The sequence below is a fragment of the Mauremys reevesii genome, linkage group 1 (genome assembly GCF_016161935.1).
Source record: "Mauremys reevesii isolate NIE-2019 linkage group 1, ASM1616193v1, whole genome shotgun sequence".
NCBI classification, from domain to species: domain Eukaryota; kingdom Metazoa; phylum Chordata; order Testudines; family Geoemydidae; genus Mauremys; species Mauremys reevesii.
Genome location: NC_052623.1, coordinates 236,850,565 through 236,866,854, shown reverse-complemented (window position 1 = coordinate 236,866,854; position 16,290 = coordinate 236,850,565). Strand labels below are relative to the sequence as shown.

The 16,290-nt window shown below is 40.7% G+C and overlaps 1 protein-coding gene across 5 annotated transcripts in view; it reads right to left on the bottom strand.

The window, feature by feature from the left end:
* The window catches only part of SHISAL1 (shisa like 1), a 280,247-nt gene that overhangs the window by 88,828 nt on the left and 175,129 nt on the right, over window positions 1-16,290 (bottom strand). The window lies entirely within an intron of this gene.

Sequence of the window (16,290 nt, the reverse complement as noted above, 5' to 3'; positions counted from 1 at the left end):
TTTGTGAGAGTTGTGCCCTATCTATCTTCATGCATATATCTAGAGATACACGCCTTGGTTGGAACAAAATTAATTGCTAATGAAGACATGGTTACTATGGTAAGCGTGTGTTTGTGTATGGTACAACCAAGCCTCAATTAGTGTTGAAACTGAACACAGCAAGTGCAAATACTATTTGCTACGAGGATGTGTTAAGACACTTGAATAGCATCTCCTAGGAACAGTGACGCAAGTAGTAGTGTCTGGTACCACTGCTGGCAATCAGTAGCTTTTGCTTAGTAACAATACAATAGTTTGATTCCTGCATCTTACTACAAATTAAAATAGCTAAGGTTAGACAGGTCTAAAGTACTCTGACTTCATTTGCCAGAGTTTAAATAGGCTCTGGGGCAAAAAAGCATCTTGCAAGAGATAAAAGTCTGATTTTTAATGATGTGTTTCCACAGACACATACACACAAAACCACTGAAGATTTCATCGTTTCTAATTTAAATGTGTATTTAAGCAGAACTACATAGGTAATCTCGGTATCTAGTCTGAAATAGGATACTCGTATTTCTCTGAAAGAGAAAAGCAAATGCTTTGTAAAAGCAACATCATCATGGGGTGATTCTCTCTCTCTCTCTCTCTCTCTCTCACACAAATAGGGCAGTATTAATAGGGAAGAAGCAGTGCAGTGATTTATGAGCTGTTTTCTCAATTGCTCTTGCTCCCTTTTTCAAGCACTCCCACCCCAGTCACATTGTGATCTGAAAAGCATTCAGAAGAGACTGACCTCAGTGCAAGGCAGCCTTAAAATCTACCAAAGGTCTCTGCATGTAATTTAAATTCTTAATAATACCTCTATCTCTTCTACCTTTTACTATGTAAACTGTGCTCCTGCAAAACAGGAATAGACACTGTTGCGAAAGTGATGACTCATGCTAGCCACATGTATATTATTTATTGTTTGGGAATGGAGCTACATTGAGGCTGCTTAATAATACACTTTTGTACGTTCAAAACTGCTTCAGTTCAATTATAATATAGAGGAAATTAAGTACCATTTCTTAATCCCAATTTCTCTCTTTGCAATATTTTACCCAACTCTCATGTGTGACGGTATGGCTTCCTAGCTTTCAACTCCACTATTTGAATATAGCACATTCCAGCTGGTGAAATACACTTCATTTATAATATGCATATGCATTGGACATGGAAAGGAGTAATTACAAATGTATTTAGCAAATCAGATAAAAATACAAACAGTGAGTTCTATATTTTAGATCAGCAAGTCTATTCAGAAATTTAAAAGCTACAGCGCACAGTTTGAATTACTAATTTTTTAGGATTTTAAAAAGAGATCAAGGTGTTGTGCCATCCTGCCTCTATTTACCTAACAGGGTCTTTCATTACATGATCACATGCAATGAGACAATATTGTACTCTTGGGAACAATTCTTTTACAAACATGAGTTAAAACTGCAGGATGGTGGGTGGGTAAATGTTAATATTCCATACACTTACTGTAGCAGATTTTCAGATTATATACAAAAATGGCATATTAGTCTATCATTTTAGTATTACATAATGATTCTGTACTTTCACTGATTCCCCAATCTTCTAAACCCAAAGAACAAAATACTGACTAAAAAAACCCTAATAGCTGAAGGGAAAGCAGCAATGAGCTATTCCATTCCATATTTTTCCATTTGTTTTGTCAGTAGGCATACACAGGCATCCTTGATGTAGGTTCTCCCTTGACAACCTCTATCCAATGTGTCAAGGAAACTCTCACCAGCGCGAGTCAAAGATTCAGGAGTAATGCCAGGTGTCCTGTAGTGAGGCAATAAGGCTTAAACCACTAATTTATTCTGTTACTGTTCTTTCAGTTAAGACAAGACCCCTCACTCATCCATTGGGTTGTTGCAACTGACCAATATGGATCAGAGGGGGAGCTAGAGCAGCTAGTTTCCTCCAGGCAGCACAAGATGACTGAGGCCTGAATCCACAAAAAGAGACATAGACAACTTGAAAATCACAGGACCACCACTACGATTCACAAAGTCTGAGTTAGGTGCCCAGGCACAGTGGGAGAGAAGCACCTAAGAATTCAATCCACAAAAGCCAGAATGCTAGGAAGGGGGCCGCCTAAACTAGCCAATAGGAGATGCTGATGAGAGGGGTATGTCCTAAGTCATGCCCTTCTCAGAGCGTGGGCACTTAACTCTGGGCAGCTGGAAGGCTCCTGTCTCTGCTAGTAATCCACAGCCAGGAACCCCTCTCCTGGGGCCAGATGGCTTACACACCTAAGTCATTTATTGTGAGAATAAGTTCAGCACCAGCCACATAAAACGGAGGGGAGGAGTGCCCCACCTTATAAGATTTAGCCCAGTTATTAGGCCTGGGTTAAATTCCCCTTCTGTCTGATAGGGAGAAAGGATTTGAACAGGGATCTACCATGTCTCAGGGGGTGTTCTAACCACTGGGCTATGGGATATTCTGATATGATCAGGCTTTTAGCATATCCAACATCAAGATATATTTGTTGCAAATAGACTTGTTCTGATTGCTACAGCTGTTTTACTTCTTACATCACAAGGCCCAGATAAGTCTTGTGCATGGAGTATGCATAAAGTTAAACTTGTGTGCAAGTCTTCTTAGGGTTGGGCCCAAATCTCTGAGATTTTCATTACTAAAGATTTTAGTTTGCCAATGTCAACAATTTGATGAAGTTTCTTCTTTGGAAATTTTGCAGTTTATATAATGCATAATTGTATTAACACTATTATTTATTCTTAGTGTTAAAATGTAACATGGATAATATTAATAATGTATTATTAGTATTTGCATTCCTATTATCACTCAGGTATAGAATGCCAGATTCTTTTTTTGATTTGGTAGATCTCTTTCTCCTAAATATTTTAAATTGTTTTTGTTGGACTAATATAGTATCTTGTTGCAGTCAAATGCACACTCTTTCCACACAGTACATGGAAAAGGGATACTATTGCAATAGCATTTCAGCCAACTGTCATAACTCATCTTTAATTATTATCAAGGGGATCTTTGTAGACTTTTTTTGGGAGGGAATTTGCATTCTGACCAGGTACATCCAAGACACCAGACCCTACCAGATGAGAAGCATTGATATCTGCAGTGAATTAAAAGTCAGACAGCTGACTCTGGGGCTGGTCTACACTGGGAACTTACATCAGCATAGCTACTTCTCTCAGGGGGTTGGATTTTTCAAAAAATTTACACTCTTAAATGAGGTTGCTATGCTGACCTAACCCCTGGGATAGACAGCGCTAGGTCAACAGAAAAAATCTTCCATTGATTTAGCTACCACCTCTCGGGGAGGTGGATTACATCACTGGAGGTAGTGTCTACACAAGTGCTACAGCTGTGCCACTATAGCGTTTTAAGTGTAGACATGGAGAGGTACAAGCTCAGGTGGTTTGGACATAGTTACCACATGGCTCAGAAAGATTGCCTAAGAAGGTTTTCAAAACCAAATGTCAAGGAAATGGCTCAGGGACAGGCCTGACAGTTGTTGGCCAGGCTACATATATCATTTGTAAGAAGAAATGGAAGTAATATCTAAACGGTGGTCCAGAACCAGCAGCACTGGCACACACTTCTGCAGATATTGGTGGAGCTATTACTCCACCACTCTGCTACAGTGAAACTATTCTGTTGATTGAATTAATTTGTGTTTCCATCCCGAGGGAAAAAAATGGAAATGTAATAACAACTTTGAAAACTCTTAATGTAAGCACATATGTATTTTCACAAACATATCTATATACACACAAGCACCGCTTCCATTTTCAAGAATGTTTGAGCTAATTAATTAGCAAGTCATTAAGGGCCAAACTATTAGACTGGTTTACACAGTAGCCCCTTACAACAGTATAATATGGTGGAACACCAAGGAGACCTAAACTCACAATGCTATTAGGATGAAGGGATCACCATTTGCTCAGCTATTGAGGAGTGGAGCTCATTTACACCTGGACCCACTAAGCATCCAACCATGGTTTCAGGATGCTCTTTCTTTCCATGCTGTGCCCATGCATGTCAGATTGGAGCACCCCCATGGTACTCACACACTCCACCCAGCTGCCATTCAGAAGATGGGAGAGGCAGAAGGGTAACCATTTTTAAGCAAGCAAACAACATATACTGGTTATTCCTTTGTAGGAAAGAGTGGGCTCGGCTATAACACCTAACATTTACAACCTGTTAAAATTTGTCATACAAATATCATATGATAGGCTACCACTTAGTGGCTAAATAAAATCAATACTAAGCCACTCTCTGGCCTTTCAGACACCCTCCTCCCCAGATGCCTGGTAGAAAAGATGGGCCCCTCTGTTGTGTGGGTAAAGTTAATCTATCTGGGCTGTGGTGGACCCATGTGAGGGAAGGGAGTCAGAGTCAAGGGTTATGTCACATGCCTCATGACAGTTGAAATAGAGCTGCCAAAAAGAGTCAACTAAAATCTCTGTTTGGGCTACATTAGGAGTAAAGATAACTTGAAATGGTTCCCCATGACAGTCCGTCAAACACCCGGGGAGAACCCAGCCTTTGGAACCACATGCTCTGTGTCTCCTCAGCCTCTCCCCCAGCTCAACGGAGGGCCCCTGCTCCTACATGGGGAGAAGTCACAAACCCTCCTGGCCTCATCAATACCAAGTAATCTTGCCTGAGGAGAGCTTGGCTCTACAGAATCCAGGCAGACCTCTGTGGCCAGACACCCTAGCCAGATCACACAGCTGTGACAGGCTCTGTGCCAGAGATGTAGCAAGAGCCAAAATTTGGCCCTACATGTGAAATGCTTAACAACAAAAATATAATTAAAATGAGATGCAGAACGGGAGAAAGACTTTAATGTGAAGCAAGAAAAGATGAGCAAATACAGTGAAGGTCCAATACACTGAAAAATTAAATAGAGTAGTCTGTATGTCCTGTCTAAATGTCAGTTTATGTAATTAGACAATGAGGTAACTAAAAATGTACCCTGTAGTTTCAATTAATTAAGGTATTCTTCACTTTCTGTTCTAAACTGTTGTGAGGAGTCCTTCTGCATCGTTAAACAGTTGCTACATTTCACCTCAGAGGTGGCTGTACTTCAGTAATGTGTCAAATCATTACAGATGATGTATCTTGTAAAATGTATAAGGTTTTCAGATCCTTATGGATGGAAAGAGCTAGATATATGTAAAATTACTATATTTTACTGGGAAATAAACTGGAATGGGGAGGATACTTAATTGGGGCTATTTTCTTGTGATTAGACCCTGAATCTAGGAATTAGTTCATTTTCCAGATCTTCTCGCTGTATGACCTTGGGAAATCTGCTTACCTTGTTTGTTTCAGTTCACCTATCTGTAACATGGGTGTAATAATATGTCTCCCAGATGTGCTTTGAGACATATTTGAAAAGCATTCAAAGATCTCCAAATGCAAGGTACTATAGAAATGCAGTCTTTTAATTACATTATTGTGTCTTGTATATTACAGGCCAGATCCTGGCTCACACTACATTCCCATTGTGCTGCTCCAGAGGTGCAAAGAGAACAGAAAGCTGCCCTAATGAGGCATAAAGGGCTTCCCTGGAATGGGGATTCCTGGCTGCTGTATATGTCTTCTTCCACAGGGAGGGGGTAGAAGGTATTCAAGGGTTCATCTAGGAGTGGGAAGGGCCATGGGTGGATGAAGTGCACTCTTGTGATTCCCAGCTGGTGCAATGGCCCCTAGCGGGTCACTACAAGCCAGTGGAATTTAAAGAATCCCTGCTCGGTGCTGAACCTTACAACTGGCATTGGGCTCCCCTATCCCATTCAGAGCTCTACCACAGCTGAGAATCTGGACCAATATTCTCAGGGGAAGAATATGGTCTTCTGTTAGTAAGTAAAGGTTTTATTTTGATGGATGCTCCAAATGAGATTTTCCTTAATCTGGTGTACAATTCATTCAAATAATCTCTTTGAAGGCACATCACATTAATCCTTGCTATTGTGTGCATGGGGGATGGGGAGATGGGGGAGAGAGAGAGAAAACTGAAAATGCAAAAGTGCCAAATACATTGATCCATGGAAAAGGTTGGATGTACTGACTCTTCCTGCAATAATAAAGATTTATGTTGTTTAATTCTCAACATTTCGTTGGAAATTCCCTGCAGTTGATTTAGATGAGAAACATGCAGCATAACAAACTGGAGTGCTGTGTCAGCTAAGGGATTTCTCTGATGTATTGTAATAAACTGCAAAAAGCTAGGTCAAGGGATTTTTAAACATCATCTGAACCCATAGATTGAAGCATATTCTGTAGTCACTTATGTTTTCCTTTATATTCAGTCTCCATGGACTCCTGTCAGCACAGAGCAGATACACAAAATAAATTATAAAATGATGTAAATAGATTTTTTCTATAATATCCTACAGTCAAAGGTTTTCTCCTGCCATCCTTGTGCTAGGGATTTGCATACAATAACTAACTCCCATTACTGTTAGTGGGAGTACTTGTATAAATCCCCTGTGCCTTAATGAGAGATTAGACCCAGAGCAATGCGCCATCCTCTTGCTTAATTTTTTATTGGTGAACTGGAGGAGACTCTTGCCAACTTGCTAAAGTTCTAAACCAGATAGAAAGGGAAATCACAGATGGGAATTAAAGAGAGGAAAGTGTTTTAATTGTAGATATGGAAAGAAAACCCAATCAGGAGGTAACTGGGGGTGATAGCTTAGTTGTTTAAGCATGTTTGAAGTACTTGGTCTTTCTGGATCCATAGGATCAAACTCAACCACTTCTTCTCTTTGGGCTAGATAATTCTGTAGGCTTTGCTGTATGAGGGTGTTATGGGTGAGATCTTTATAAATTGAGATCCCTATCTGTTCAACTTGGACATAGTAAGATCTCATGGTGCCCTTTGCTAGAAGGGTGGTTGCATTTCACTGATGTTTTATGAATAGGGGTGGGTTCCTTTGAGATGAAATGTATTAAAATAATATGATATGTAATAAATAATACTATTTAAATTTCTCCCTCTTCACCATGAAAATAGAGAGCCAATCTGCATGCTATTCCATTGAGAAGATCTAGATCTGAATGCTGCCTTCTGTTTCCTTCATGGAGTAAGATCTCCGCATTATCCTTCAATTAACAATGAATGTAATATTGACTATATAATGTAAGATTGTCTAACACAGCATGGGCTGACTTGTTCACCATATCCAATATTTTCCCCCAATAAAGACCATCCCCACCTTACTGTGGTACTGGAGTTTTCTCAGAGGAAATCTCTGGCTAACAGGGCTCTGAGAACCACATTCCCACCATGAAGTTATGGAAGAGAGTTTGGAAATACCTTACTGCATATGGGGAAATCAACCTGTCACCTCTTGTGCTTCATGGGGAGGTGTTGACAAATATGCTGCTGCAACCTTTAATGCCATGTATTTGAATGCAATGGGCATCTGGAACCATACTGGGGGAATTGGAAACGTTCTTTATAAGCAAAATATTCATATTGCTGCTAAACAACAAACAGTTTTCTGACAAAGCAACAAAGAATCCTGTGGCACCTTATAGACTAACAGACGTTTTGCAGCATGAGCTTTCGTGGGTGAATACCCACTTCTTCGGATGCAAGTGGTGGAAATTTCCAGGGGCAGGTTTATATATGCAAGCAAGAAGCAAGCTAGAGATAACGAGGTTAGTTCAATCAGGGAGGATGAGGCCCTGTTCTAGCAGTTGAGTGAAAACCAAGAGAGGAGAAACTGGTTCTGTAGTTGGCAAGCCATTCACAGTCTTTGTTTAATCCTGAGCTGATGGTGTCAAATTTGCAGATGAACTGGAGCTCAGCAGTTTCTCTTTGAAGTCTGGTCCTGAAGTTTTTTTGCTGCAGGATGGCCACCTTAAGATCTGCTATTGTGTGGCCAGGGAGGTTGAAGTGTTCTCCTACAGGTTTTTGTACATTGCCATTCCTAATATCTGATTTGTGTCCATTTATCCTTTTCCTTAGAGACTGTCCAGTTTGGCCGATGTACATAGCAGAGGGGCATTGCTGGCAAATGATGGCATATATTACATTGCTGGACGTGCAGGTGAATGAACCGGTGATGGTGTGGCTGATCTGGTTAGGTCCTGTGATGGTGTCGCTGGTGTAGATATGTGGGCAGAGTTGGCATCGAGGTTTGTTGCATGGATTGGTTCCTGAGCTAGAGTTACTATGGTGCGGTGTGCAGTTACTGGTGAGAATATGCTTCAGGTTGGCAGGTTGTCTGTGGGCGAGGACTGGCCTGCCACCCAAGGCCTGTGAAAGTGTGGGATCATTCTCCAGGATGGGTTGTAGATCCCTGATGATGCGCTGGAGGGGTTTTAGCTGGGGACTGTATGTGATGGCCAGTGGAGTCCTGTTGGTTTCTTTCTTGGGTTTGTCTTGCAGTAGGAGGCTTCTGGGTACACGTCTGGCTCTGTTGATCTGTCTCCTTATTTCCTCGTGCGGGTACTGTAGTTTTGAGAATGCTTGGTGGAGATTTTGTAGGTGTTGGTCTCTGTCTGTGGGGTTAGAGCAGATGCGGTTGTACCTCAGTGCTTGGCTGTAGACAATGGATCTTGTGGTGTGTCCGGGATGGAAGCTGGAGGCATGAAGGTAGGCATAGCGGTCGGTAGGTTTTCGGTATAGGGTGGTGTTAATGTGACCATCAATTATTTGCACCATAGTGTCTAGGAAGTGGACCTCCCGTGTAGATTGGTCCAGGCTGAGGTTGATGGTGGGGTGGAAGCTGTTGAAATCGTGGTGGAATTTTTCCAGAGTTTCCTTCCCCTGGGTCCAGATGATGAAGATGTCATCAATGTAGCGTAGGTAGAGAAGGGGCGTGAGTGGACAGGAGCTGAGGAAGCGTTGTTCCAGGTCAGCCATAAAAATATTGGCATATTGTGGGGCCATGCGGGTGCCCATAGCGGTGCCACTGATCTGGAGATATATATTGTCATCAAATTTGAAATAGTTGTGTCTGAGGATAAAGGCACAGAGCTCAGCAACCAGTTGTGCTGTGGCATCATCAGGGATACTGTTCCTGACAGCTTGTATTCCATCAGCGTGTGGGATGTTGGTGTAGAGAGCCTCTACATCCATGGTGGCCAGGATGGTGTTTTCTGGAAGGTCACCAATGCATTGTAGTTTCCTCAGGAAATCAGTGGTGTCACGGAGATAGCTGGGAGTGCTGGTGGCATAGGGTCTGAGTAGAGAGTCCACATATCCAGACAGTCCTTCAGTGAGAGTTCCAATGCCCGAGATGATGGGGCATCCAGGATTTCCAGGTTTGTGGATTTTGGGCAGTAGATAGAATAGCCCTGGTCGGGGCTCTAAGGGTATGTTGATTTGTTCCGGTGTTAGTGTAGGGAGTGTCCTGAGTAGATGGTTCAGTTTCTTAGTGTATTCCTCAGTGGGATCTGAGGGAAGTGGCCTGTAGAATTTGGTGTTGGAGAGTTGTCTGGCGGCCTCCTTTTGGTAGTCAGACCTGTTCATGATGACAACATCACCTCCTTTATCAGCCTCTTTGATTATAATGTCAGGATGGTTTCTGAGGCTGTGGATGGCATTGCGTTCTGCACGACTTAGGTTATGAGGCAAGCGATGTTGTTTTTCTGACAAAGTTTATCTATTACAGGTATTGACTGCTTGAGAAAGGAATGTAGTGGAAGAGCTGGTGGTGGTCTGATGTTTATTGTCAAGGAGACATTCAGATATGAAAAAGATATGGAAATGTATGAAATGAAGAAGCATATTGAATTAGACTGTATCACTGTCAAGTTCAGGGGTGAGGAGTTAAGAGCTGTCAATGTCTATCATCCTGATGAGAGCCCAACTGATACAGAGAATCTTGCGATAGCATTTGGAAACTGCAGCCGAATGTATGGAGATTTTAATGCTTAAAGTTAAGTTTGATGGAACGGAACAATCAATGTGAATGAAACATTGTTAGGAACCATCCCTGACAATGATTTAGTTGTCCTGAATGCTGGCACACAGTTAACATTAGATGCAACTTTGGTGAGCAGTACATGTCCATGAGCTGCATGTGGAATGTATTGGAGGTGTTGGAATTGATCTTTGACCTGTACTCATCTGTTGAATAGGAAGATAATGAGCTCTCAATTGAGAAATAGGAAGAAGAACTTTCATAAGGTTGACTGGTTCTATTGCACAGACACACTTGAGAATATTATTTCTCAAACACCTATGAAACATAACAGAGGAATATCTCAAGGTTTTTGAATCTGCTGTGCAGAACTCGGCAAAAAAAGAGCATCCCAAAGCCAAGAGGAAGAAATGGGTCGCACTTTGGAAGGATACTGGCATAAAAAGTCTTAAGGAATGAAATCTAGTTTGATTGGAGGCTGAACAGAACTCTGGAGATGAATAGGCCAGCCAACAATGCAGCAGTCTCAAAGGAGGTCACTGTGGAAAACAACAATGTAGATGTAGTTACTGGGAAGAAAATTATGAAAGGCTGGATCCTCAGAGAGGAAAAGATTTATGGATGATACTAAAGTGAATTGAAAATAAACTAAGACTTACATTTTTTTAAAGAAATATATCAATCTCCTGAAAAGTGGAGGTGTAGAGGCATTAGATGACAAAAAATCTGTGAATATTCTGGTTGAACTTTATGCCAAGACTATCAGGCTCATGTATAATGATGAGGACAAAGCCGCTGATAAATGTGCATGATGGAGTATTAAGGAGGAAAGACAAAGAGAATTTTAAAATCTGCACACAGCTCTAAATGAGTACTTTGGCTTTATGCAGTGTTTTTGTAGCCATATTGGTCCCAGGATATTATAGACAAGGAAATGCTGAAATATGTGTTAATGACTTATGCTAAAGAACCTGCTCCACCTTGTATTTAACTGTTACTCTCTGAGTATGTTTCCCAGACCTGAAAAAGAGTTCTGTGTAAGCTTGAAAGATTGTCTCTTTCACTAACAGAAGTTGGCCCAATAAAAGATATCACCTCATCCACCCTGTCTCCCTTCTTTGGGTGTGGAAAGATCTTTGTCATACATGAATTGGAAGATACAATAGAGAAGCTCAGACCAAGCAGATCCCCTAGACTGAACCTCATCTCTGGCTGTATAATAAAGCACTTTGGGAAGAAGGCTAAAGCCAGATTACTGGACATCATAAACAAATTGTGGATAAAAGGGAAGCTCTTAGTGAAACACAGTGAGATGGGAATCTGTGTAAGTTGTATCTTTAGATAAAAGACTCCATATGATACAGGACAATAACATTAAGACTAAATAATACTTTTTCCAAAAACAAGGCCACTTAGGGCAGGAGTTCCTGAGGCTTCACTTTTAAGTCCTCTTCTTTTCCTGCTGTACTCCTTTGGGTTGCCAGGTGGCTTTAAATCATCAGTATACATGTATGCAGACAATACTGCACTTCACATCACAGGTCGTGAAATAGCTTTATTGGTGAATGAATTAAATGAGTACTTGGAAATTGTAACTACCTGGGCAAATGAACAAATTCCAGCTGAATCCATCAAAAATAAAGTACATCTATTTTACCATAAATCAAAGGCATTTCAACTACAGTTTGAAATTGACACTGGATCGAGAAGATACTGTTGTTGAGAGGAACACAGTATATTCTGGAATAACCTTGGGAACAGAACTCAGATTTGGACCATAAGTCAGAAAGATGGCAGCCAACATAAAGAAGAAATTGAATCTTCTGTGATGTTTTGCCAGTACCAAAGGGGATTCACATGTTAGGACACTGAAAACAAAATACTGCTTGATAGCTTGTCCAATATTTGAATATGCCTTACTTGTCTGGTCACATACTCTTCTTCCTTTCCACTCCCCAGGGTTGGCACCTTTTATAACCTTCTTCCTAAACTAAAGACCGTACACCTGGATGTCATGTAAATTGATCTCTCTAAGCTCCACTGATATCCAGTCCATGTACTCAGTCTTTGGCCTCCTCCTTGGTTGTCTTCCATCCATGATCATTACAAGGGCCATCCTACCAATATAACTCTTGGGTCTCTGCTAGACGTGTCCATACCAACATAGCCTAGGCTCCCTCAAGTTTTCTTCAACTGGGGTAACCTCCATTAGGCCCCTTGCAACCTCACTTTGTTTCCTATCATTGATTGTCGAACCATTTGATCATCTCAACATCTTCATTTCTGTAGTAGAGAACATACTGTTTTCTTTTCTTGTGGTTGACCAAGTCTCTTTTCCATACATTAGGATGGATATAATTACAGTTTTATACTCTCTGCCTTTTAACTTTATTGGCATCTTTTTATCACAGAGAATTGGGGTCAGCTCCCACCATGTGCACCAAGGAGCTTTTGTACATGCTAGGCATCACTCAGGAGGGCACCATTGTCAGCAACCATTGATCCTAGATATTTAAATTCTTTCACTCATCTAAGATTTCTGCCTGTAATATCCTTTATGGTGAGTCCTCCCCTCCCTCAATTATCTAAACCTTAGTCTTACCAACATTCACTTTAACTCTTGCCTGCTCAAAACCATATTGCCACTGTTCAAAGTTGGTTTGCAGAGTCTCACAATCTTCTGCACACATCACTAAGTCATCATCAAACAGCTAACTCCAAGGTGGCTCCTTTTGCGTAACCTCAGTCATCACATCCGTAACAATCACAAACCAAAAAGGGCTCAGTGCTGACCCCTGATGCAGGCCAACATCTAGTGGAAATTGTCTGGCTGTATCCCCAACTGGTTTTGATTATGGTAGTGTTTCCTTCACACATATCCTAGATAAGAGAGACATAAGCTTCTGGCACACCTCTTTGTCACAAACCCCACCAACTAAATCTCTTGGTACACGATCGTAAGCCTTTTCCAAGTCCATAAAGACCATACTGAGTTGCCCCATTCTCCATTCTAAGAACACATCAGATTTTTCTGAAAAGCGGGTGAGATGAAGAGATATCAGAATTGGAAATGGGGAAGGAGACAGAAGTAGTATGGACCAGAATCAGTAGATATGCAGGCTTCAGGGTTGGAGCAGAATAGAAGAAAGAAAAGGAGGTTTCAGAACCTCGGAGAGAGTAGCGTGATAAGGAAAAAAGGGAATTTGCAGAGGTATAGAGAGAATGAAGGAGTGAGGAAGAAAAATGTCTGGGGTGTTGTTCAGGAAAAAACGTCAGGACCAATGTGGCAAGAGGAGAGGAGAAGTTTAAAGCCAGGGACTGAAGGAATCTGCACAAAGAGTGGGAAGATTTAGGGATCTACTGGAACCAAAAATCACAGAGGGAGACTGTGAACTCTTTGGGGGAAAGAGCATACAGCATGTAGCACAGTGAGGCCCGGATCACTGCTTCATGTCTCCAGATGCCACTTGACCACGAATGAAGAATAAATCGCAGAAACTGAAAAATAACAGAGATGGATTTGCACGGGGAGAGAGTGAAATTGAGGCTGGAATTGGCCAGGGAGAGAGGTAGAGTAGAGCTGTGGGAACAATTTATTCAATATAACCTTTTTTTCTACTGGTGAATTAGCCATGATGAGATATGGATTATTCAAAATTATTAAAGGTTTATTAACAAAGGGTTTATTACTGACCAGCCACTCATGGTGACTATTGATATCACTACTTGCTATTTATGCAGCCTGGGGATTTCTGATAAACTGCTCGTGGTGACCGTTACTAGGAGTATGTGGTATTCATGCAGTAATATTGGCCACTCAAGTCACATGATTATGTTTTTGTCCCTTATGCCACAGAGCTTTCAAGATGGCCATGCAAACACATCCTGAGTGCTCATACAAACACAAATTCATGACACTCTCTTGATGTAAATGTAAATAAAAAGGAGTCACAAACACTATCAGAACCAAGCCATATTTTTAAGACAAATGATCACAAATACTCCCCATCCCTCCATCCAAAATACTTGTCCAACGTTAGTAAGGACCAGAATTGGGCAGGAAAGGCATTGCAGAGCATTAAACAATATCATATAATATCCTTTCAATTTCTCATCCCCAGTTTTAAACAAATCCAATTTTTGCAGCCTTTTTACAAACGTATTTTCAGACTACTACTGTAGACATTCACAAGAATAATGTTTAATCAGTTATTGTTACTGCTTTAATTATAATAGCAATATTCTCCTAAATGAGTTGTGTATATCAGGCACTATCTATATCCGTTTCATAAGATTTCCTCCTCCTGTTTATCTGCAATACTTTTAAGAATCTCGTAAACACAATTTCTACTGATTCTGTCCTCCTCTGCTAAGGAAACATTTTGCTGTATTTCTACTGCATCCAAAGCCAGCATGACCTCCTTCAGAGCATTTATTTGCCAGTCCACCAGCCCAGTCAGAGAAGCGAGCAGGAACATGCAGTGCTCTGGGAATAGTGTTTATGTGTTAACTTCTACTGTTCTGCCGCAGGAGATCACACACATTATTTTGTGGTCATTCTGTGTTGCTGAAACTTGCCCAGAGTATGAGCACATTTGGTGGAGCTGCTGTAGCCTATCATAATTTGCATCAGCCAATGGGGATTTAGGAAGATTTTTTATGAGTACATTCGAATAGTGAGCAAGATGTGCTACATGGGTACTGACACTCTTTACAGAAACCATCAGAAACCATATCCAACTGCCAGAGTCCTTGGAGCATGTGCATTTACTTACAGCCTTATTTAGGCAAAAGTCCCACTAAAGTCAATGGAAATTTGCCTGAGTTCAGACTTCATGATCAAGCCCTTAGCCCTGGAGACAGATCCTGTTGAAAACTCTTGCTCATGTGAGTATCCCATTGAAATTAATGAAGTGTATTGTTCAAGGTCACACAGGAAGTCTAGGGCAGAGCCAGGAAATTAACCGAAACCACAGAGTCATAGTCCAATTCTTTAACTAAAAGACCATTCCCTTCCGTCTCCTTGTTACATAGTTCAGAAATGCTTACAAAAACACCAATATGCTGAGAAGTAGTGAGAAAATTATATCCATTGGAAAAATAACCCCCAGGAAATCTGTTGTTCAGAAATTTGTTCATACACCACTACTGAGATGTAAAGTTCTGCTCTTGGACAATAACACTTACCTGTCTCAATATGAGGTATTATTAAAGAGAGACAGATTCATTATTTTATTTATTTATTTTTACTTAGATTGTCAGGAGTGCAGAACCTCTGCTTACTGCACCTCAGAGTCATGAGAAATAAAAGTGGTGTTGCATTACTAAACTATATGCAGCTGCCTAGTTCTAACAATGTCCCAAGGTGCTCTCTACCAGCCAGGGATCCTGTAGTGTACTATGCTCTGGCCATGCCCAAGTCCCCTTTTCAACTTCAGCACATCCCCTAATTTGGGGGTAGCCAGGGGCAGGTGATGCTTCTTTGCAAGGGGAATCAGGTAGCTGTTTAAGCCAGCTTTCCACATATTTTTATGTTGCCAGACTAGCACAAGGGAAAATGGGGAAAGGGTCAGGATCTGGCCCCATGTATTTATAAAATAAATGAGTTTCCTTACCCATGTAGCAAACACCACCTTAGTTCATTAAACTAGAACACATTTTAGAAATCTAATTTACTTTTCCCTGTGTATGTTCTTTTATTACCTTGTGTGCTTCTCTCCATTTGGAATAAAAATAGAATACTTAGTTTCCAGTCACTTTCAATTTTAGGTTCTCCTGCACTTGCATACCTATGCAATGCTTGACTTGCAAATACTGCAGGGAAATGTTTGTTAAAATATCTGTTTCCACTGGATTTTTTTTTTAAATCAGAAATATTTCTGTTGGTTTTAGAAAATGTGAAAGCTTATTTTTATAAAACCTTAAAGTGGGGCTAGATTTGATGGGACATTGCTCCTTTAATATTTGTAAAGTGCTTTGAGATCCTCAGATGAAAGGCACTATGTAAATGCAGAGGATTGTTATTAATTTATAATATTCCTCACTTTATTTTTAAGGTCATACATATTTGATATAGTTAGAGTGGGAAAATGTCTGTAATGGAATGCAATAACATTACTTCACACACTTGTGCATGCTATGAAAGCCTTATTTTCTTCAGTGAAAAATATTGTCTTTCAATTCTGCTAATAGGCTCATTTTCCAGCTCTCCTAATATGCTGCTTTAGCTATTTAGCCTCGTGTGTGTGCGCGCACACACACATGTGTGGCATAGGAATGGATACAGGAAATGTACTTTCTCTGTAAAGTGCCTTCTTAAAGATTGAGTCCTTTGCTATCAGAGGTTGACAGTTTGATTTTTTTACAAAAATAAAGA